Consider the following 24,068-nt stretch of genomic DNA (forward strand, 5'->3'; position numbering starts at 1 on the left):
AAAGTGAGCTTTAAACATTGTGAGGACAGAAACCAAACTTTAGAGAATCTTATCCCTCATAGCCCTAGCCTATAATGAGCCAAGTTCCTTCTGTATACATTTTTTAAAATACCAGTTGCAATAAGAAGAGAATAAAATTGGTGGAAAGGTCACTTATAGCTCAGAATATCCTATGAAAAAGTAAATACTTTCATTATACTTAGGCAAGTCACCAATGGCCTATAATTTCTAATCCCAATGACTCATGTTTCACTTTAGACATTACCTGGTTTTCAGCACCATCACCAAATGCCTAAATTTTGTTTCCCCAGTAATTTCCATAATGATCCTTTCTGAGCATCAAATCCTACTTTGAAATATATTCATATGACCTACTTACTTCTCAGAGACTCTGATTAGTATTGTAGCATAGCCTGCATAAAAGGAAAACAACTAAAATTCCTTAAATGATGAAAATTTAATTTAGACAATATAAGAGGAAGAAAGAGGGGGAAAGTCTTTATAAGGATCCCAAAGGAAGCTCATCAGCTCAAAGGCAAATGGTGTTTGACTTTCTGGAAAAGGAGCTATAATGTGCCGGATGGTAATTCAATTTCTGTACTTCATGTCCTCTGATTCCCCCCTGTAACCATTAAGTGAATTTTAAAGAACAAAAAGAAGAGCAATTTCCCCCTTTCTAAGTCAAAGAAAAATGCCAGTGTGTTTTGGAATTCATTTCAAAGCATAGAGTGGATTTTGCCAATAGGTACTTCTTCATTTGCATCAGGTATTTCATTAGAATTTATTTTTAAACCAGGTGAAATCATAATGCTTTGTTTTCTGAAGATTAGGGGAGAATTAGCACCGTTCTCCAGTGAGCGGTCTGGAAATTATTTCTGATACATTTGTTTCAAGCTGACATTCCCAGGTAATAGCCCACACCTAAGGAAGAAATCTACACTTCTGATAAGCCACAGTAGAGGTTTCTGGTTAAGGGTGAGTGAGCTAGCCAAGAATGGAGAACACCTGCTAGGGAGTGTGCTGGTGGTTCAGTAGCTGAAAATCATTTGTTTGTTGGAGGAGGTGACTGTTCTAGGCCTGCTTAGCCATGTGCCCAGAGACACATGCACATGCTCTCCTCAACTCACACACTTTTCAGAGGGGCTGACTGATCCTGCCATCTGCTTCCATCATCCAAGCTACCATGGTGGCCCCTGATGGCATCTAACATTGAAACACCTTCACTGGGCACAGTGCCTGGCACACAGTAGATGGGCAGCATTTGATTACTAACTCAATGGTAAATCAGCTTTTAGGCCTTTAGTCACTGCAAGCTCCAGATGTCTCCAACTTTTGCCCTGGAAATATTTCTATTCTGGCTATTTCTATTCCTCTGCCAGGGAGCAAGGCGTGATAAATTAATTCCAGCTAGCTCATTCTAGCTTGCTAATTTGTTACTCTTTTCAGGTACCCTAAGGCATTCATTCAGTTCAAGCCTCCAAGCATGTTGGCAGGTGAGTGGGAGAAATATTTTCGGTCTGGAGGGCCAGTTTATGCCCCTCAGAAGTCACACCAGAAATAGTGCTCCTGGGGAGGAACAGCCGCAGAAAGTTCGCCTTGGTAGATAGGAGCCAGCTACTCTTGATGCACATGCAGAATGCTGTACAGAGGGAAAAAATGTTTACAGCAGTCCAGGTTCTAAAAGTAACAGCTATTTGAGTCGGCAAAAACTGTCTTGGTGTGTCCATAGTAAAGTATGGAAAGAACTCACTGCAAGGTCCTCTGCCTTTGCTGCTTCTGTTTTACAAAATAAACATCTTTTAACTTTGCATGTCAATACTTTGTGGGCTCAGGATCTAGAGTAGCTGATAACAGGAGGCAACTCAGTGATTCTGTAAAAGTATTAGAAAATGCACTGGACATAAAATTATTCTAGAGTGTCTGATGTGGTGAGATGTTGGGTAAATTAGAGCGGAATGTTATCCCCTTTATTTTTTGTGTACATGTGTGTACATGCTTAGGGCATAGCAACACACCCAGAAATTCAGTTTCTTGCTCCCTTGAGGAACAGAGCTATTAATTTTTTTTTTTTTCTGACTGTAGTCCCTGTGTACTTTTCATCCTCATGGCTCTTTTATTTTATTATGACTCATTTGTTTTATAACTAGAAGTTTGTACCTCTTAATTCTCTTCACCTATTTCACCCATACCTCCAACCCCCCTCCCTTCTGGTATCCCTCTGTTCTCCATATTAATGAGTCTGTTTCTGTTTTGTTTGTTCATTGGTTTTTAAGATCTCACATATTAGTGAAGTCATACAGCCTTTCTCTTTCTCTGACTTATTTCACTTAGCATAATAACCTCTATGTCCACCATGTTGTTGTGAATGGCAATATCTCATTGTTTTATGAGTAGGTAACCTTCCATTGCATATACATCACCTTTCTTTATCCATTTATCTGTTGATGAACACTTCAATTGCTTCCATAGCTTGGTTATTATAACGAATGCTGCAATAAACAAAGGGATGCATGTATCTCTTTGAACTGGTGGAAGAGCAGAGCTTCTTAATGATGGTATGGATGATACAAGTGTTGGGCTGGCAGGAAGGGCTACTAAAGATGGCGAAAGTTCCCGCCACAAGACCTGAGCTTGGACAGGAGAACAAAGGCCCAAGCAGGAATCTGAGACCCCCGCCCTGGGCTCCAGTAAACCAATGGGATCCCGATGAGCAGGCGGGATATCCAAATAAGGGAAACTTGCCAAAAGACCCCTGAGCTTTCCCCAAGACTCCTTAAAAGCCCCCTCCTCCTTGCCTTGGGCACAACTTCCCCCACTCTGCTTTCCAGAGTTGCGGAACCTCGCCCGAGGGTGCCCACCTCCTCCCGGTGTAACTTTCTCGGCTCCCCTTCACCTGGGCCCTGAAACTTCACCGGAGAGAACCTTTAATAAACCTTGCCTTACACCCACTTCACCTGGTGTTGTGTTTATTTTGTCGGAAAACTTTACATTTGGTGCCGAAACCCGGGAAGGAGATTGAGCCCCCACCCCAGTGGGGAGATTCTCTCCTTTCCCTAGCCAGACCAGACCTGCCTTTCTGAACACCACTTCTGAAGCCGTGGTGCATTTCCCCGATTCTGCGCCCCCTTCCGGAAAGCCCTGCCCTAATCGCGGCTGCGTCAGGGCGGACCCCACCAGTCACCAGATGACCTCTGTGACTCCAAGAGGCTGGGGGACGTCCCAACCTCTACGGCAGTCAACACAGTTTTTCCTCAACCCAGTGGTGGACGAGGGGACACCTTCCTCCAGCCCTCGGGTTGCCTGGCAATGAATCATGGGGACCTCCCAATCCAAATTTGACTCTAAAACACCCCTAGGGTGCCTGCTGGCCAATTTTAAGACCCTGGAACTGGACCAGGACTTGCGTAGGTGACGTCTCATACATTATTGTACCGTTGCTTGGCCACAATACCAATTAGACAATCGGTCCCAGTGGCCTCCGGAAGGCACATTTGACTATTAGATTCTCATGGACCTAGGCAATTTCTCCAAACGCCAGGGCAAATGGGTCGAGGTCCCTTATGTCCAGGCTTTCTGGACTCTGCGCTCTTGCCCCTCCCTCTGCTCTCACTGCTCCACCTCTCAGGTCCTCTTGGCCCGCTCCCCTCCCCCTACCCTGCCACCCACTGCTCCCAAAGATACGGACCTCTCCTCCCCGTCTCTCCTCTCTGATTCTCCCCTCTCTGAACCTCCAGAGAGCTTCACCCACCCACCGACAAGAGGGGACCCAGCTCCTCTTCCTCCTCCTCCTTACCGCGATCCCCCACCCCAAGGACCCTCTCTCCCTACGCCCCCTACCCCCCCCCTCCAAGCACCCCCCTTTCGGTCCCTTCCACCCCTTCCATCCCTTCCACCTCGACTCCCGTCTCATCCCCTCAACCCCCAAAACCCGAGTCTGCTCCTGATGCGGCCCCTCTGGAACCTTCCCTTATGTCCCCTCCAGCCTCCCCTCCCATCTCCACCCGCACTAGGGCTCGAAAACCCTCCCCTGAGTTAGTTTGTCCCCTAAGGGAGGTTGCTGGAGCTGAGGAAGTTTTCCAAGTCCATGCGCCCTTCTCTCTACAGGACCTTTCCCAAATTGAGAAACGTTTGGGCTCCTTTTCGGCCAGTCCTAATAACTATTTTAAAGAATTCCAATATCTAGCCCAAGCCTATGACCTCACCTGGCATGATTTACATGTGGTCCAGACCACCACCCTCACCACAGAAGAGAGGGAACACATCCAGGCTGCTGCCCAGGAGCACGCAGATCAGGTCCATCTCACTGATGCTGCCATGCCAGTTGGAGCCCAGGCGGTCCCAGCTGTAGAACCAGGTTGGGATTATCAGGATGGCCAAGATGGCCGCTGGCGCCGCGACCGCATGGTCCAATGTCTCATAGCCGGCATGCGGGCAGCCTCTAATAAGACCGTTAATTACGACAAGATTAGGGAGATTGTCCAGGCCCCTGACGAAAACCCTGCTATGTTTCTTAACTGATTGACCGAGGCCTTAACCCAGTACACTCGCTTTGGACCCTGCCTCTCCTGTGGGGGCCACGGTACTGGCTACTCATTTTATCTCTCAATTGGCGCCAGATATACAGAGAAAGTTAAAGAAGGCTGAGGAGGGCCCTCAGACCCCCATTTCTGACTTCGTGAAAATGGCATTTAAGGTTTTTAATTCCTGTAAGGAGGCGGCTGAGCTTACACGACAAGCCAGACTCCAGCAAAAGGTTCAGTTGCAGACCCAAGCCTTGCTAGCAGCCCTGCGGCCGGCCGGCTCTGGGAGCCAGCAGAGAGGGGCAACCAACCGCGCCCCCCCCAGGGGCCTGTTTCAAATGCGGGGCCTAGGGACATTGGGCTCGCCAGTGCCCCAATCCAAAGCTGCCAACTCGGCCTTGCCCTCAATGCCATTTGATGGGCCACTGGAAATCCGACTGCCCTAACCTCGGGGTATCTTCGGCGCCTCAACGTGGGGAACCCCCCAAGACAGTAAGTCCGGCCTTTCAACTGCTTGGATTGGAGAACGACTGACGAAGTCCAGACTCGGCCACTCCTCTCACCCAGGCCAAGCTCAGGGTTACGCTCCAGGTAGCGGGTAAGTCCATCTCTTTTTTGCTGGACACGGGGGCTACCTATTCTGTTCTGCCTTCCTACTCGGGACTTACTCGAACCTCACCAATTACTGTTATGGAGATCAATGGGACCTCCTCCAATCCTAGGGTGACCCTTCCCCTTACCTGTAGCCTGGATGGGTTCCCCTTCTCCCACTCGTTCCTAGTCATTCCTTCCTGCCCAGTCCCTCTACTGGGTAGGGACATTCTCCAGAAACTGAGGGCAACTATCTGTCTCTCTCCTTCTTCTCCTCCCTCCACCTCAACCCGTTTCATCCTACACCTCTCCACTCCCTCGACCCCCGCTCCAGATGACCAACCTACTGTAGACCCTCAGGTGTGGGACATCTCAGAGCCCATCATCGCTTCCCACCTTACCCCAGTTAAAGTACAGCTTAAGGATAACTCTAAGTTTCCCTCTCGAACTCAGTTTCCTATTTCCTTAGACCACCGCCGGGGCCTGAAACCTATCATAGAACGGCTTAAACGTCAGGGACTCCTGATCCCCATAAGTTCCCCCTGTAACACCCCTATCCTCCCAGTACGCAAGCCCTCAGAGGCTTATCGACTGGTACAAGACCTTAGGCTTATTAAGGAGGCCGTGGTCCCCCTCCACCCAGTTGTTTCTAACCCCTACACCCTATTGTCTCGCGTTCCCCCAAACACCTCTCACTTTATTGTACTGGACCTAAAAGATGCCTTTTTCACTATCCCCCTGCACCCTGATTCTTATTTTCTCTTTGCCTTCACCTGGGAGGATCCCGACACACATGTTTCTGGACAACTAACTTGGACTGTCCTACCCCAGGGGTTCAGGGATAGCCCCAACATTTTTGGCCAGGCCTTGACTACAGATTTACAGCAGTGCACCCTTAAGGCCAGCACTCTACTACAATATGTGGATGACCTCCTCCTCTGTAGCCCCTCCCTCTCGGTCTCCCAAGGCAATACTTCCACCCTACTTAATTTCCTGGGGGCCAAGGGATATCGAGTTACCCCCTCTAAGGCCCAATTGTGTGCCCCTTCAGTTACCTATCTGGGCATACTTCTGACTCCCACTTCTAAGTCCCTTACTGGGGACTGCATAAGACTCCTCCAAGAACTCCAAACTCCCCAAATGGCGGATGAAATACTATCTTTTCTTGGGTTGGTCGGGTTCTTTCGACATTGGATTCCAAATTTCTCTATCCTGGCCCGTCCTCTGTACCAGGCAGCTAAAGAGACCCCCCAGGGTCCCCTGACTGATCCCACTTCAATCCGCCAGTCATTCCTTAAGCTGAGAGACCGCCTTACCACCAGGCCAGTTTTAGCCCTACCTGATCTCTCTAAACTGTTCCATCTCTACACTGATGAGCGCTCCGGCTCGGCCACCGGCCTCCTAACACAACAGGTGGGGCCTACGCATAGGGCTATAGCCTACCTGTCCAAGCAACTGGATGCCACCACCCAGGGATGGCAACCTTGCCTCAGGGCCCTAGCGGCAGCCGCTTCTCTTACAAAGGAGGCCCTTAAACTTACCTTAGGGCAGCCTATCACAGTCTACTCTCCCCACCGACTCACAGACCTCCTTAGCCACCGATCTCTGGCCCATCTGACTCCTTCTCGTCTCCAGCTATTCCATCTGCTATTCCTAGAAAACTCGCATATCTCTCTCTCTACCTCCCCCTGCTTAAACCCCGCGACTTTACTGCCTATACCCTCACCCACCCCGGAACCTGTCCTATAGAGGACCTCACTCCTCTATAAGAGTCATTTACACTGACTCTAAATATGCCTACCTCATAACTCACACACACACTGCTCTTTGGCAAGAATGGGGGTTCCTAACTACCAAGGGCACCCCTATAGCTAATGGGCCCCTCATTGCCAAGTTGCTTGAGGCCCTTAGTCTGCCCACTGAGGTAGCAATTGTCCACTGTCGAGGCCACCAAACGACCAGGGATCTGATCTCCCTAGGCAACAACAGGGCAGACTCAGTGGCCAGACAAACGGCCCTAAATACCCCTTCATCTCCTATCCTCTTTCTTAACACCCCTCACCAGCCTTCCTATTCTACAGAGAAAACACAAGCCCTCCAGGCACGGGGAGGAAAAATTGGAGATAAGGGGTGGATCTACATTCAGGACAGGATTGCCCTGCCAGGCAATCTGGTGTACACCCTAATTACTGACATCCACCGATCCCTCCATATTGGCCCAAAGGCTCTCCACCAATTTCTGCAGCCATTGTTCTATCATCCTTCCTTATCTAAAGTAATTGAAGTTGTCCACAGGGCTTGCAAAACTTGTTCTGCTGTGAATTCACAAGGAGGAATCCGCAGACCAGGGCCTAACCATCAGCTCCGAGGCCATCAGCCAGGGGAAGACTGGCAACTGGACTTCACTCACATGCCTCGCCATAAATCCTTTCACTACCTATTAACCTTGGTTGATACGTTCACAGGTTGGATCGAGGCATACCCCAAGGCTCGGGAAACAGCAGACGTAGTGGCTACAATACTCATCGAGCACATCATCCCGAGGTTTGGATTGCCCCGGACCCTCCAGTCAGATAATGGACCTGCCTTCATCTCCAGTGTAACCCAACAGGTGGCGGAGAGCCTCAGCATAACCTGGAAACTTCACATCCTGTACCACCCACAGTCATCGGGTAAGGTAGAAAAGGCCAACAGACTGCTCAAAGCCCAACTCACCAAACTTACCCTAGAGACCCATCTTTCCTGGCCCACACTTCTGCCCCTGGCTCTCACCAGACTCTGGGCTATGCCCCGCGGGCCTTCGGGCTTAAGCCCATTCGAATTACTGTACAGCCAGCCCTTTCTTATAAATCATAGCCTTCTGGTCATTTCCCCACCTCTTTTATCCTATCTACCTTACCTTACTCTCCTCCGAGCTCTCTTAAGGGCTCACGCTGACACTGTCATCCCAGCCCTTAGCAACCATGCTTCCGAAGGGGGTATACAAGATCTATCCCCTGGGGACCAGGTCCTTCTCAAAAGCTTGCGGCCAGACTCCTTACAAACTCGGTGAACTGGGCCTTATACAGTCGTCCTTACCACCCCAACTGCTGCGAAACTGTTGGGGCACTCTTCATGGGTACCTATCAACAATCTCAAACGGGCACCCACAGAGACTAATTGGACTTCCCAGATGGCAGGCCCCACCAAATTCCACTTGGTTAGGGCCCCTTCTCATATTCCTTCTAATCCAGACAAGCCAGGCGGAATCATGTGAGTCTAGTTGCATGAGGGGTTCAGGTACTTCTCGCTATTTTTCAGCCTTTACTTATATGCCTGCAACATGCTACCGGGGAAAGGAACCGACAACCTGTACGTATGACTCGAAAACCTATTGGGTCTCTGACCTTGTGACAGTCAAACGAGGTATTGCCCCCTGCAACATCTACCCCAGGTCTGGAAAAGTTTGCTGGACCTATCTGAGTCAGGTCGGCCTCTCCAATGGGGTGGGGGTGGGGGTCCAGGACCAGGCTAGCCGTGAGCACATTAAAACAGCAGTCACGGACCTGACTAAATGACTCCAACCCCCCAACGACCTGGTCTATAAGGGCATTAATCTCAGTAGCATCCAAAAATCCCCTACCACTGAACAGCTGAAAGTGGCCCTCCTGAACTCTAGTTACAACCTATGGTGAAATGTGTTAAAAAACGGTGACAGTGACTGCTGGATCTGTTTCCCTTTTTCAACATGTTCTAACATTGTAGGGATACCCCTCCCTATGGATTGGCCACTCCCCAACTCCACGACCGCAAATAGTACGGTTCATATTGGTCCCATTGGGGAAAACATACCTATTATTAATGTGTCCTCCCCCCTTACCACCGCAGCTGCCAACATCACTAACTCCTCCCTCCCATATAGTACTCCCTCGGGAATATTTCTCTCGTGCCCTCAGGGAATCTATCGCTGCCTGACCACTAATGACTCCCTGGGCTGTATATTCATGCTACACTCTCCCTCTTTCACCATCTACTCTGAATCCCAGCTGCTGTCCATCCTATTTCCCCCAACACTGTGGAGGAAGGGCTGCCTTCCTCCCATTCATAATAGGGGCAGGAGTAGCCACAGGGGTGGCAACCGGAACAGCGGGGATAGGAACCTCAATAGACTTTTATTACAGACTCTCCCAAGCCCTGAATGATGATATGGAACGGGTTGCTGACTCCCTCACAGCCCTATAGACGCAAGTCACCAGCCTGGCAGCCTTAGCTCTACAGAACAGACGGGCCTTAGACCTTCTGACCACCCAAAAAAGGGGGACCTGCCTATTCTTAAATGAAGAATGTTGTTACTTTGTTAACCAATCAGGTATAGTTACTTCCAAGATCAAAGAACTCAGGGATCGGATCCAAGCACGGCGGCGAGACACGTCCTCCTGGGGCCTGGACCCCTACAGCTGGGCAACCTGGCTGCTCCCTCTGGGGGGACTTGTATGCATAATCCTCCTTCTAGTCTCAGTTGCTCCCTGTCTTTTCCGGTACTTGCAGGGTCGCCTACAAGAATTTGCCCGAGTATCCGTCAATCAACTCCTCCTCCAGCCCTACTCTCGCCTGCCCACTTCCGACTACCCCTATGATGATGCCCCCTGTCAGCAGGAAGTAGCCAGAACTGAGTCGACGCCCCTGACACCATTATATTAAGCAAAAGGTCAGAATGTTGGGCTGGCAGGAAGGGCTACTAAAGATGGCGAAAGTTCCTGCCACAAGACCTGAGCTTGGACAGGAGAACAAAGGCCCAAGCAGGAATCTGAGACCCCCGCCCCGGGCTCCTGTGGACCAATGGGATCCCGATGAGCAGGCGGGATATCCAAATAAGGGAAACTTGCCAAAAGACCCCTGAGCTTTCCCCAAGACTCCTTAAAAGCCCCCTCCTCCTTGCCTTGGGCGCAACTTCCCCCACTCTGCTTTCCAGAGTTGCGGAACCTCGCCCGAGGGTGCCCACCTCCTCCCGGTGTAACTTTCTCGGCTCCCCTTCACCTGGGCCCTGAAACTTCACCGGAGAGAACCTTTAATAAACCTTGCCTTACACCCACTTTGCCTGGTGTTGTGTTTATTTCGTCGGAAAACTTTACAACAAGGAGGCACATTTCACACTTTTTTAATTAAGAGGTATTGGTACAGATTCATTCAAATGAATTAACATATTCATCTGACTCATCTGGTGGTAACAAAGTCAATGTAAGTTTACCCCAAATTCACTAATAAAAACAGGCTACCATCACATTTTTCCCACTGATGAACAATAAGAATTATCACATTTATTTATTTTTAACGGAAATATATAATTTGAATTCGACTTGTCATTCTAAGTGGCGTTGATGGGCTAGCAAATGCAATTCAACAGCAACCAATGAACTTAACACAGAAAAAAGGAAAGAGGGGTAAGAGATGGGACTTATCAAGATATTCTTCTATTTTTCTTTTTTTCCTAGAAAAACTGAAAAAAAACACTGCACAGGGAACAAATTTAAGTAATGACCTTACTAGAGATCATTGTGGACCTAAATTTCTCATAAGACAGTAAAGATGTTATTATATGTGTAATGTATACATTACCCACATTATCCACAAAGTATATATTACACATATAATATACAGGAAAGAGCAATTATGAGCAAATATAAATATCCTATGTATATTGTGAATTTAAGATTATTGATTTGTTAGTAGGAGAAAGACCATATGACTTTTGCAGGACAATTAAGCATTCAGCTCAAGTAAAAAAAATTTTTTAAAAAGGAAGAAAATTAAATTTTTAGAGTTAAAAATTAGAAAACTGAAAATTATAAAATACAGAAAACCAAATGCTGATTTTGAATCTTTTCAAATTAATTTTCTAGCAACCTTATTTAAAAAATAGGAAAACAAAAAGCAAACAAAATTAGAGATGAATATGAGAACATAACTAACCAAAAGATGACAAAAAATTAATAAGCATACATTCTATGGCTAAATTATCCATGCCCTAGGCGAGACTGTAGGCTCATGCTAAAGGAGGACTAAAAACACAAGCTGTTTTGTCACACCACTGGTCTAGCCTGACAGAAGCCAAGCCAGGACTCCCTGCAAGGAGCAGAATTCCTGAATATGGCAAACAGACAAAGGCACATTATGTTTCCATACTCCTCTGCAAGAATAGAAGCTGCAGAATAGTCATTAATGACCTCTGATGTTTTACACTATATAAGACACTTTTGCATGATTCATTTTTTAATTTTTTTAAAAGGAAGTAGATATTATTAACATAATCACATTTTACAGTCATGGAAAAGCAGGATTAGAGACAGGATGTAACTCCCTGAGGACACTTGCCTGGTAAATGGTAAATATAGGGCTTGAGTCAAAGTCCAAGCTCTTTGCTCTTTCGGATATGTGCTATTGCTCCTGGACTTGCTTCACTGTCACATGGACAACACTTTAAAAATCTCAGTTATAAGGATTTTTTTCATTAAGAGTAAAGAATGAGAATAGCCAAAACTCAGGCACATTATTTGCACCTGGAGAAAGAAAAAAAGTTATTTCCAGAAAGAAACTATCTAATACAGTTCTGTAGCAGCACCCTCTTTAAAATGGGTAGTGCCTCAAAAAAGTACTAGTCAGGCTGATTGATAAGTGTTGAGGAAACAGGCAGGCCCAGAATCTTTGAGGAAATTCTTAAGATAACCTGACAACAATTTGAATCTGAGTGTCAGCATTTAAAGTTTTTAATTCATGGTGGAGGGCTTGAGAAACTAATAGGCACTTATTGTGGTAATCACAAGACCATAAATCGCCGATTTTTTTTTTTAAACTATCTCTTGGTCTTGAAAGGTAAAACAACAGCTTTTGGATGGTGTTGAGCCTCACGAGCAAAGGAGAGTCTTACTCCTGTGGCCTGAGGAAAACATTTAGCCAAGGGAAAGAACAGTGTTACATTTCCACTGCAGCTGTGAGCAAAACACTGGAGGATACATCACTGACAAACTAGTGTGAAAGGAGGAAGCCTTCAAAGACTAGACCAAAAAAAGTCCAGATTCAGAAATGCTGCCAGTGCTGGGGACTAGAGAATCATCAGTTACCAGTGACCAGATGGTCATGGCAGGCCAACCCACTGAAGCCGAAGGGGAAGGCGATGTTGCAGAAACCAGTGTAGGTGCACTACAGGACTGAAAGTTTTCCGGAGTGTGTATTGCATCTGTAATGTCATTGACATAATGACAGGAAACAAAACAAATGAGCAAAAAGCTTCGCAAGTGCTGATTAATTATAACGTGTGTGTGTTTGTGTATGGCAGGGAACTTATGTTTGAATTGACATCTTCTTCTGATAGAATTTTCAGGATGTTATACAAGAGAGTAAAATTGTACTGGCTGTTAAACCTTTCTCAGTATAGCTCCAAGTGCTGAGCAAGTGGCAGAGTTCAGTTGAGTCAAGCCATTCAACAAGTGAATAGCTCTTAAAGTTCATAGGCCAGGGGGGATCTTTACTTTATGTCAATGAAGATAAGGAGAATAATGAACATGATGGAAGCTGCAGTTAAGATTGAGCTGTGAGCAGAATGCTGACAGGAGGGGAATGAGGGCAGACATTGCAGTTCCTGAAGGGGGGATGCAACCTAAGTACTTCCTGCTTCCAGTTTGGTACCTCAGAGCAATGAGTGTGCTAGCTACCATTCTGTCACTTAGTCTCCGTGACCTGATATGTCCATATAAATTACTTCAACTGTCAATAGCAAAACCTTGTTTCTTTGGGGAGTGACAAGCAATATTCCTCCTTAATTTAGCTTCCCAACTTTTCCTGGATTCCACTGGTCTACTTCCTTCTGCACCTTTTCTTTTCTTTCTTTCTTTTTCTTTCTTTTTTTTTTTTTAAGATTTTATTTATTTGACAGACAGAGATCACAAGGAGGCAGAGAGGCAGGCTGAGAGAGAGATGGGGAAGCAGGCTCACTGCTGAGCAGAGAGCCTGATGCGAGGCTCGATCTCAGGACCCTGGGATCATGACCTAAGCCAAAGACAGAGGATTTAACCCACTGAGTCACCCAGGCACTCTGTTCTGCACCTTTCATCTCTATGTTGGATACATTTCTTCTCGGGTAAAATAGCTATCATTCTCCAGGCTAGTTTCTATTATGGAGGACATATTGAGAAGTTTCTACTATAGAGGACACACCCTCCCACTGGATGTTTAATTCAGCTAATAGATTCAGTTTCTTCACAATTATTTATTTTTTTTATTTTAGGCAGATTTTTTCCAAAACCATAAGAAAAATAATGCCAAAAGCAAATGTACAGGCCAATAATCTGAGTGGTTTAGTTAATATTTTCAGTAACACATAAACCTTAAAAATTGATTCATATGGAAAACTCTGATAGACTCATAACGATGAAGGGGTTTGAGAACATTATCAAAGAAAGCCCAAGCAAGAGCCCTGCCTCAGAGGTTTTCATGCCAGTGCCCTTCAAAATTCAGATGATCCCCCTTTAAAAACTAGCTAGGTATTTTTTTAAAAAGCCCAGATGATTTCTTAAAGTAGGATAATCTCAATTTTAATAGAAAGGTATAGGCCAATCTCATTTGTTAAAATGCAGAAAGAAAATTCCAAATAAATCACTAGAAAATAATAATCTGCCATAGTTAAGAAGATTTTATCAGGGAAGAAAAAAATCGATTAATATTAGGCAAGCTAATGAAATGAAACATCAATTTTGATAAATCAAACAAGTAAAAAAAAATGAACTGTCTCAGTAGATATTAAAAAGGCATTTAATATACTTGTTACCATTGCTGGGTGCCTGGGTGGCTCAGTGGGCTAAAGTCTCTGCCTTCAGTTCAGGTCATGATCTCAGGGTCCTGGAATCGAGCCCCACATCGGGCTCTTTGCTCAGCGGGGAGCCTGCTTCCTCCTCTCTCTCTGTCTCTTCCTGCGTCTCTGCCTACTTGTGATCTCTCTCTGTCCAATAAATAAATAAAATATTTAAATATATATATATATATATATATATATATATATATATATATACTTGTTACCATTACTGATTGAAAGAAATTCTTTTAAATTTAATTTTGGAAGTAGGTGAGCTATCTTGCTGCAGAACTAATTACCCCAAAATTAACAGTTAAAAACAATAAATATTTATTATCTTACAAAATTTTTGCAGGTCAGGAATTCAGGAGTGGCTAAGTTGGATGATTCTGGCTCAGGGTTTTTCATGAGGTCACAGTCCAAGTATCAGCCAGGGCTATAGTCATATGAATGCTAGATTGGGGCCAGAGTATCTCTTTCTGTGGTGGCTCACTTACATGCTCACAAGTTGGTTGACAAGAGGCCTTAGCTTCTCACCTCTCTAGCACTGCTTGAATGTTCTCACTACACAGCAGCTGGCTTCCCTCAGAGTGAGTGATCAGGGAAAATTTACAAGACAGAAGCCTCAAAGCCTTTTGGGAACCCAGAAGTCACAAGACCTCATTTCTATAATATCCCTCTTAGTTATGTGGGTCAGACTTCTTCAAAATGAGAGGAAACTCTACAAAAGTGTGAATAGCAGAAGGCAAGAATCATTACGGGAGTCTTGGAGACTGATTGTCCCAGATAGTTTTACATAAGGTAACATAAAGAATATCTACTTTAAAGTGCATTATGCTCTCTGACTGGCAGATATAATAATTAAAACATTCATTGTTTCTAAAAATAATTTAATAGACTATTGCGGGAGGCATCCTAACAAGGTTTTTAAACATTGTTGATTATTTTAAGTAATACTGGCTAACCAAGAGGTAAAATAGCTGTGTATGTGTGTGTGCATATTTATGAGTTTTATTTTTTTTGTTTCAAGTTTTTATTTAAATTCTAGTTAGTTATGGTATACTATAATATTGGTTTCAGGAGTAGAATTTAGTGACTCATCGTTTACATATAACACCCAGTGGTCATCACAAATGCCCTGTTTAATCCCCATCATCCATTTAGCCCATCCCCTACCCACCTCCCATCCATCAACCCTCATTTGTTCTCTATAGTTAAGTCTCTTATGGTTTGCCTCCCTCTTTTTTTCCTCCCTTCCCTTATGTTCATCAGTTTTGTTTCTTAAATTCCACATATGAGTGAAATCATGTGTATTTGTCTTTCTCTGATTGACTTGTTTTGCTTAGCATAATACAGTCTAATTCCATCCACGTCATTGTAAATGTCAAGATTTCATTCTTTTGATGGCTGAGAAATATTCCATTGTGTATATACACCACATCCATTCAGTCAATGGACATTTGGGTTTAGCCAAGTATATATTGAAAAGGAAGAGGAAGGTTAGGGAAGTCAGCTTGTCAGATATTAAAAAAATCTTAGAAATATGATTACCAAGCTTGATACTAGTACAAAAATAAAGAGATAAATCAGTGTCACAAAGTAAGTAGTCCAGAAATAGTCTGACATATATGAACTTAAAATAACAATTTTAATTTCCAATATAACTTCCAGTGTAATAATATCTCAATTGGAGAGGAAATAAAAGCTTGTTAAAAATGTATTACTGTAGTCCTCCCTTATCCATGGCTTTGCTTCCCATAGTTTCAGTTACCCATGGTCAGTTGGAGTCTAGAAGCAGAAAATCCTCTTCCAGACATCTCCTCAGAAGGTCATTAGCAGGGGCTCCTGGGTAGCTCAGTTGGTTAAGGGTCCAGCTCTTGATTTCCAGTCAAGATATGATCTCAGGGTCCTGGGATTGAGCCACCCACAGTAGGGATTTGTGTCCAACAGGGAGTCTGCTTAAGGATTCTTTCTCTCTTTCCCTTTGCCCTTCCCCTCTACTTGTGTGTGCGCACGTGCATTTGCGCAGGTGTGCACACTCTTTCTCTCTCTCACAAATAAATAAATCTTTGAAAAAAAAAAAAAGGTCAGTAGTAGCCTTAATGCTATGTTACAATGCTCACATCATTCACCTCACTTCCTCCCTTCACGTAGGCATTTTATCATCTTATATCTTCCCAAGAAGAAGGGTGAGTATAGTACAATTAGATATTTTGAGAGAGAGAAAGGGAGAACCATATTCACATAACTGTTATTACAGTATATTACAATTTTTCTATCTTATTATTAGTTGTTAATCTCTTACTGTGCCTCATTTATAAATTAATTGGAAAAACCAGTATATCTAGGATTTGGTCTTACTCTACTTTTTCAGGCATCCACTGGGGTATGTACCCCTTGCGGAGAAGGGGGACTGCTATCATGGGTTAATTGGTCGGACATGTGACCAATTGAACTAAAATGGGAAACACTGACTACTGGGAATGAAATAGCTCTGTTCTGGGATGTCAGTAAGACCAGATTTCAAAAGATACATCTCCCACCAAATTTTGACCCACTCTCTCTTCTTCTTTTTTTAAATTATGTTCATTTAGCCAACGTATAGTACACTGACCCACTCTTTCAAATAAATGGAACGTAAATATGCCTGGTGTCAGGTTTCCACCACTACTTTCAGAATCTCTGAAGCAACTATATATGAAGCCACTATAATTTTGATCAAGTTTTCAGAAAAACTCTTTGTCTTTTGGATGGGACCTGATCCCAGGAAATGAGACAAGTTGTTTTAATCTCATCAGGATCACTTATAAAGGTCCAGAAACTCAGGCTTTTAAACTTTCACAGAGTTTGAATCTGCTTGCTCACTGTATTAAACATTTTCCTTGTTTTGTCTCTGCCTCATCCTACCAAAGTGGTTAACAAGAGAGTGGGGTGGGGACTGAGAATGGACTGAAATTCAGGGGTTTTTTAATTGATTTTTTCCCCCAGTTCTTTGAAACATCTACTGCCAAAAGCCTCAGAAAATGTGTGTGTGTGTGTGTGCGTGTGTTTGTGTGTGCGTGTGTGTGTGTGTGTGCGCATAGCATCTAAGCATAAGAAAATGGGACATGTTAATGGTCTTGAAACTAAGACCCATCATGAGGAAAGGGTTCCCGCCTAGGGCTTTCCTTTCCTTTATAGAAACCTCTCACCCTGTGTCAAATCAAAAGATTATAGGAGATTTGAAAATAAATATCTTTTAAATGTGAACCGCAAACAGAAATATACCATAACAAGTTTATGGATTGATCTGACTTGAATGGATTATTCTAGTTTTGTGGCTTGGTAATGCTGAGTGAAATTCACTGTGATTCCAAATTTCTGAGCCGTTAATCTGACTCTCATTTTCACCCCAAACCCAGATCTTGATTCCCCTTTCATTCTCTGTCTTTCTGTCTTCATTTTATAGCAGAGTCACCTAGGGATTTTCTCAGAAATGCAGAAGCCTGGGCCCCTGGTGTGAAGCTAAACAGGCTTCCCCAAGAGATTCTAATGTGAACCAGGTTGAAAACTGCTCTTTTGGGACACCTGGGTGGCTCAGTCAGTTGAGCATCTGCCTTCAGCTCAAGTCATGACCCAGGATCCTGGGATCAAGCTCTGCATCAGGCTTCTTGCTCAGTGGGGAACCTTCTTCTCCCTCTGCCTGCTGCTCCCCCCCCCTCTTTCTCTCTCTCTCTCTCTAAGAAATATATAAATAAAATCTTTTTAAAAATAAATAAAAAAAGAAAAGAAAACCACTGTTCTTTGTCTATTGGAACTCTCTCTGGAATTTTTTCCCAAATAATATGCCACCAATGTCTCTGATTTTAGAATAGTAAAGTTAAATAGGTACATATTTGAAAATTGTTCTTTCTTTTACAAGTGCTGTTGGAAGTTACCTCTCCTGTATAACATTCTGGTATACAATATGCTCATATTCATAAAGTTGTTGCAGTTTTTGATAAGTAAATTATTCTCACCAGCATCCACACTTATTATAAAGCTCAATACCAAATGGCTGGTACATATATACAATTTATTAGGTGCAGTACACTGCCTAGATATTTTATATATCTCATTCAATCCTCACAATATCCTGTGGGTTAAGTAATATTATCATCCCTCTTTTCAAATGAGAAAATCAGGCTATAGGGAAATTAGGTAATTTACCCAAGGTCATGCAGCAGAGCCATATTTGGGCCTAAGTCTTCCAGCTCTTATCTGCTATTATTCTGCCTCTCCTGCTTCATATTTTATGTCTGTCTTCACATTTTTTCCAAAGCATAAAATGAAGCAGAATAAAAATCTTTGGTAATGAAGATAGAGTGAGAGTATGTCTAGTCTTCTTGGCTTATAAACAAACTATAACATGGTTTGTTCTTTTCCCATATGTAAGCAAACAAGTTGAGATTAAAATCACACAGGTAGAGAATGAAGCTCATTGTGTATCACTTAGGGCTTTGGCAAAGATTAAAAGTCCCTCAAAACTTCTAACAATCCATACCACAACCAGAGAGCACTTTGGTGTTAAAGGTTTACCCAATAGACAATTTTATATGTCATTGCTTCAACCTTTGAGTTTTTTAAGCATCAAATTTTTCTAATCACTTATTGCAGTCCCTTCCTCCTCTGTGGAGAAAAAAAAGGAAAAAGAAACAAAGGCTCATAGCCAAATAGACATAAAAACTTGCTTGACCCCCTTCACTCCATAAGCATTTATTCAGGACTAACTACAGGTGTCATGATAGGTATTTCCAGGAACATAAACATGTGGGAAACATCTCTGATAGCGATCCTTTGAAATCCTAATTGAGCTGAACAATGATTCAGAGTCTGCCAGCGCACTGTTTCAGTGTCTTGCACAAAACCACAGGGTGAGGCACTTACTACTGATTGCTGGCAACTGTCTCTGAGCTGCCTGGTTTTATGGACAGTAAGACAGGATAGAACACCCTCCCAATGAGGACTCAGTGAGGCTCAAGAGAAAGTTGAAGTTGGATAGAAAAAAACTCGTCATATTTCTTCCAGGCAAAACCTAAAACTATGCCCATTAACTTTTAATTAAATTGATGCCTCGAGATAAACAATCTGTACTCTACTTTTCATTAGAAATGAGACAGAAATTCTTCTGGTAGTTAGAGATGAATGCTTATACATAACTATTTTATTAGTGCAGTTGTACTCATTAAATTATCCTTATTCCGACAATGATACCTGTTAGATACCCTGCTGCTTTTGGTAAATCATTGGTGATACCCAAGTTACATTTGACAACTAAAGGGGGGAAAAAAATGCATCCTAAGGCTTAGCTTTGCTAAACGTAAAACAGAAGTCTATAGTTAATACCTCCATGAAAATTTTCTTTCATTCATTTATTTGTTAAGTATTTGTTCTATGAGACTATGGGACACTGGATACATTTTCAGATTTTCCTTTGTCTTGTACTATTTGCATTTCTAAAACAGTTTCATGTAAATATAACTAAAGCCTACTTTTCCTATAATTGAGAAGCTCCTGTGTTTCCTAATCCTACTTTAATTAAGGACTAAAACTATAGCTTGAATTATAAGATCATAAAATGAGAAATAACCTTTTAGCAACTTAATGTATACAGAATAATGAGTGAATGTTTTATGCTTTTTTGTAAGTGACCCCAGAAACCCACTTAAATCAACATGGAAAATGCTTCCCTGAATTTCTGATTAATGTTGCACTTATCTCTGGAGACAAAGATACTAGTGATTAATAAAACAGACAGCAAAGTCGTATTTTTTTAAAGTTCTGGCATCTTAGCATTTTCAAATACTGAGATTAATCTGAGGATTAATGATGAAGAACGTTTGAGGCAGTTTGAGCTTGCACATTTTGTGGAATAGAATTAAAGAGAGGAACTAATCTCCAAAATGGGAGAAAGGAGTCAGAGACCAAGAGATCATAAATTCACGACGGCCTGTGTACTTGGTTTGCAGAATGATCTGACATCTCGGATTTCCTTGCCTTTGGTCTGGATTTATTAGTTTATTGCAGTTTCACAGTTGGGGTGTAAATTATGTCACAATCACTTAGACAATATCAGTGATACATTTTGTATTCATTCATCAAGCTTCCTATAACACTGCAAACCCACCACAGCTGTCACCATCTTGGCCACCAACAGGAGCCTGTTTACATCAAGATACCTGACATCACATATTGTCATCATCTCATACACTCTGTGACTGTAGAAGCCACAAAAATAAAATAATAATGAACTGTAATCTTCACTTTTCCTATAGAATGTGTATAATGCATGAGTTCTGTGGGAAATAGGTTGATTCCTTCAAACTTATAAGAATGCATGAGCCTGAAAGTTACCGAAGTGAGAAGTGAATTTCTTTAAAGGGGTTTCTATTACAAAGTGGGATGGAGACTTCTCTCAGACTGAAAACAGCTTAAACTAGAGCTGGATCTATTAAATGGTAGATTTTTATTTGGGGAAGGTTTTCTAAGGTATAATGCTAAATTGAGCTTGGGCTGAAAATGTGAAAAAAGATCTCAAGGTCCTTTGACTATGTTGTGATCCCTCAATTTTGTCTGGTCACACATTTCTCATGCCCATTGGGGACACTATTTCCTTCCTACCTCTGATTTCTCATTTACATGGCCATCCAGTAGCCTACTTGCAGGCAAATATTTTAAAATGCCATTTGCTGGTGCGCCTGTCTGGCTCAGCTCGAAGAGCCAGTGACTCTTGATCTCAGGTTCTGAGTTTGAGACCCATGCAGGGCATAGAGTTTACTTAAAATGACATTTATCCAGTTTCCTTCATATGACTCAATAATATACATTGTTCCCCAGCCTGGTCTTTCAAAGTTCTCCATTATCTTTCCTGCCGCTACAAACAACAGCAGCTCAGAAGTCTCCCTTTGGGGAACAAACATTTACTCAGGTCAACTCATTCATTTTGTAGTGAATATGGTGCTCCTTGCCATACCTAATTTCTGCATTTGTGCCTGTTTGTTGTGCTGTGTCCTCAACCTACACCACCCCCCAGTCCCCTTTTTGGGCCAAGCCCTCCGTCAGCTACAGCGCTCCTCTCTGGATGCTTGTGCCTCAGCAGATAATGCCTTTCTCTGAATTCCTATTACCTTTACAGCCAACGCCTAAGCACCCTGTCCTCTTAATGCTTCATGTGACTCAGTCATTCATTACCTCCTAAAGAGCAAGAACTGTCTCTGACTTGTCTTTTGGGTTTTTACAGCATAGGAACAATGCTGAGAACAGAGAAAATGTATAACACCTGTTGACTGATGCCCATGTAAATTTCATTTACTCAGGGAACCTATTAGTGTTGAAACTTTATGTTCTATCAATAATTCAATAATTTCTAGGGTACCAGGGTTGCTCAGTTGGTTAAGTGACTGCCTTGGGCTCAGGTCATGATCCCAGGGTCCCAGGATCGAGTCCTGCATCTGGCTTCCAGCTCCGCAGGGAGTCTGTTTCTCCCTCTGAGCTTCTCCCCTCCCATGTTCTCTCTTACTCTTCCTGCCAAATAAATAAATAAAATCTTTAAAAAAAATTATGATTCAATAATTTCTATTTAATTCTATATATAGTGTCTCTACAATCTTTCTGCAGATTAAAGACAGCCTGAATTTGTAAGTATGGCACAAGGCACCATCATATGCTGTCCCCAAATCCTCCAGGCTTGCAGACCCATCCCTTCAGCATTTATGTTCAGATAGCTTGGCACTTGTCCCATGAGTGATGGGAAACAGAGCATTGCCACCAGTGTTTCCAGTGATTCTAAAGGAGATTACATTTCTCTGAGTCATACCTTATTTCTTGCCTCTGTAGAATTTTCCATTTCATTTCTGTTTCTTATGATTGATATTTGCTTTCAGCTTATATTAATGTAAATAAGCATAGTTTTTCATTCTTGATTCCCCTAAATACACCTTATACAAAACAGTTCTCTGTAGAAATATTTCATTCAAAAGTTTGTAGAGGGAAAATGGGAGAAGAATATTGCAAATGGTAGGAGAAACTCTGCAGTTGAATCTTAGTGTGAGATACGTCTCAGCCATTGCCAACATGCTCACCATTCCCACCTCAGAGGACTTCTTGCTGGCTGACTTTCATCCTCAGTCCTCTGCCCACCCTCCAGCTTGCTTTCCATTTTTCCATTTCTTTCTTCCTTCTCAGACTGCTCCTGGAATTTAAAAATCCCATACCTCCTCTCCATCTCTCCACATTTTTCCCCCTAACCTATTCAGATCACCTTCCTCTTCCACAGTGGAGAAAGTCAAAGGTGCTTAACACTGTTTTCTCATGAAAATGAATCCTCTCATTAGCATGAAAATGGTTTTATCTTAATATGTAAATAATAGAACAATCCTTCATAATTTTAAAGGGGAAAATTAATATGTATGTTAAGTCATTTTGCTGATTCTTTCTTCTTTATTTTTTATTATTTTAGATACCCAAGAGCTAGTGGGCAATTATTTATTTGCAGTGAGATTAGATTGTTGAGTCAAAAAATTTTTATATGAAACATTTTCCTTAAGCTTCAGTCTTCTTGCAAATCAACCCAGGGGTTTTCTGCAACTTTCTGATACACCAAGTAATGAAAACTTAACTTTGAATTATTTATTGCTGTGTGTTATCTGGGAAAGGCTCTTGATAATAGGGTTTGTTTCCTCTTGATCCATCCAAATCATTAGGGAGTTGGATAACTCTTCATCTTAACAATGCTTCATCCTACAGATGTTTCTTTGACTGATTAGAAAGCCTGAAAAATTTTCTTGGTGATTAGATGGAGGGGGAAAAAGGGAAAAGATATTCTCCACTGTTACTTAAGAGACATTTTAGAACACTTGAAGCTTAAGGTTCAGGGTGACCATCTCAGCCACCATATACTTTAGAAAGAATTGAGAAGCCAAATCAATCAAGAGTAGAGGGACTTGATAATGTTATCAGGAATTAATATCAACTAGACATTAAGTAGCAGATTCCAGAGCTGGAAGCCAGAATCAAGATGGAAGAAGTGACAGAGGTGTAGAGGTTGAAATAGGAAGCAAGATCTCAGTAGTATTTATAGGCCCCAAAACCAGGGTACAAATGTAGGTCCTCACATGTGTCTGAATACTTAAAAGTTGTAATAAATTCCTTGAAAAAACTATTAAGTGAAAGATGTTTTATCCTTGTGCCTTGATAAATATACCTTCCTAAAAACTTGGAAGGCCATACTGAATTCCCTGATGCCGAGTGATATGGAGCACTTTTTCATGTGTCTGTTGGCCATCTGGATGTCTTCTTTGCAGAAATGTCTGTTCATGTCTTCTGCCCATTTCTTGATTGGATTATTTGTTCTTTGGGTGTTGAGTTTGCTAAGTTCTTTATAGATTCTGGACACCAGTCCTTCAAAATTTTCAAATTCCTCAGAGTTCTATACTGCCATATGGCAGCATAGAAAGAGAGCTGGTCTAGCTCTTGGGTCCCCAGTGCTGTGATTTTCTCCTTACCCCAAGCTCAGTTCAGAAGGTTGAAAGGACTTGCACTCATGCCTGGGGTCAACCCAAATTTCATATCCAGACGCCATCCACACCCTTGTAGTCAGTCATTCTTCAGCCTCCTGGGCCTACGATTCTACAACCAGGTAGTGTCTGACCCAGAAAGACATACCCAGTGATGAAGCACACATATTCTGTGAAAGTGGGCTTTAGTCTGTTTGGACAGGTGATTCTGAGGTGCTGTGTACCTGGGGCATGTTAAAGAAGGAGTTTGTGTTTCCTTGAGTCTGAGCACTCCTTGCCCTATGGGATGAAGTATAGCCTGAGGAAGTCCAGAACAGGAGTACTAGGTCCAGGACTAGGGTCCCTCTTGCCAAAATTTAATGGCAATATACACAAGAGGAATGCCTACCCCCAACCAAAAGAACTAGGAAAGCCTGATTGAGTCACAGGAACTAAATATCAAGGTGTAAGGCAGAGGTCCCAGGTAAATCAACTGGAAGATTCTTAAACCTCGATTGTCTACCTAAAGTTTGTTCTATTCACCTGTACTTCAGTTACTTTTTAATATGGATGAGTATCACCACTTTTAGAATCCATCACCCATTCCTTACCCTCTAAAAC

Source organism: Mustela lutreola, chromosome 13 (assembly GCF_030435805.1).
Source record: "Mustela lutreola isolate mMusLut2 chromosome 13, mMusLut2.pri, whole genome shotgun sequence".
NCBI lineage: Eukaryota > Metazoa > Chordata > Mammalia > Carnivora > Mustelidae > Mustela > Mustela lutreola.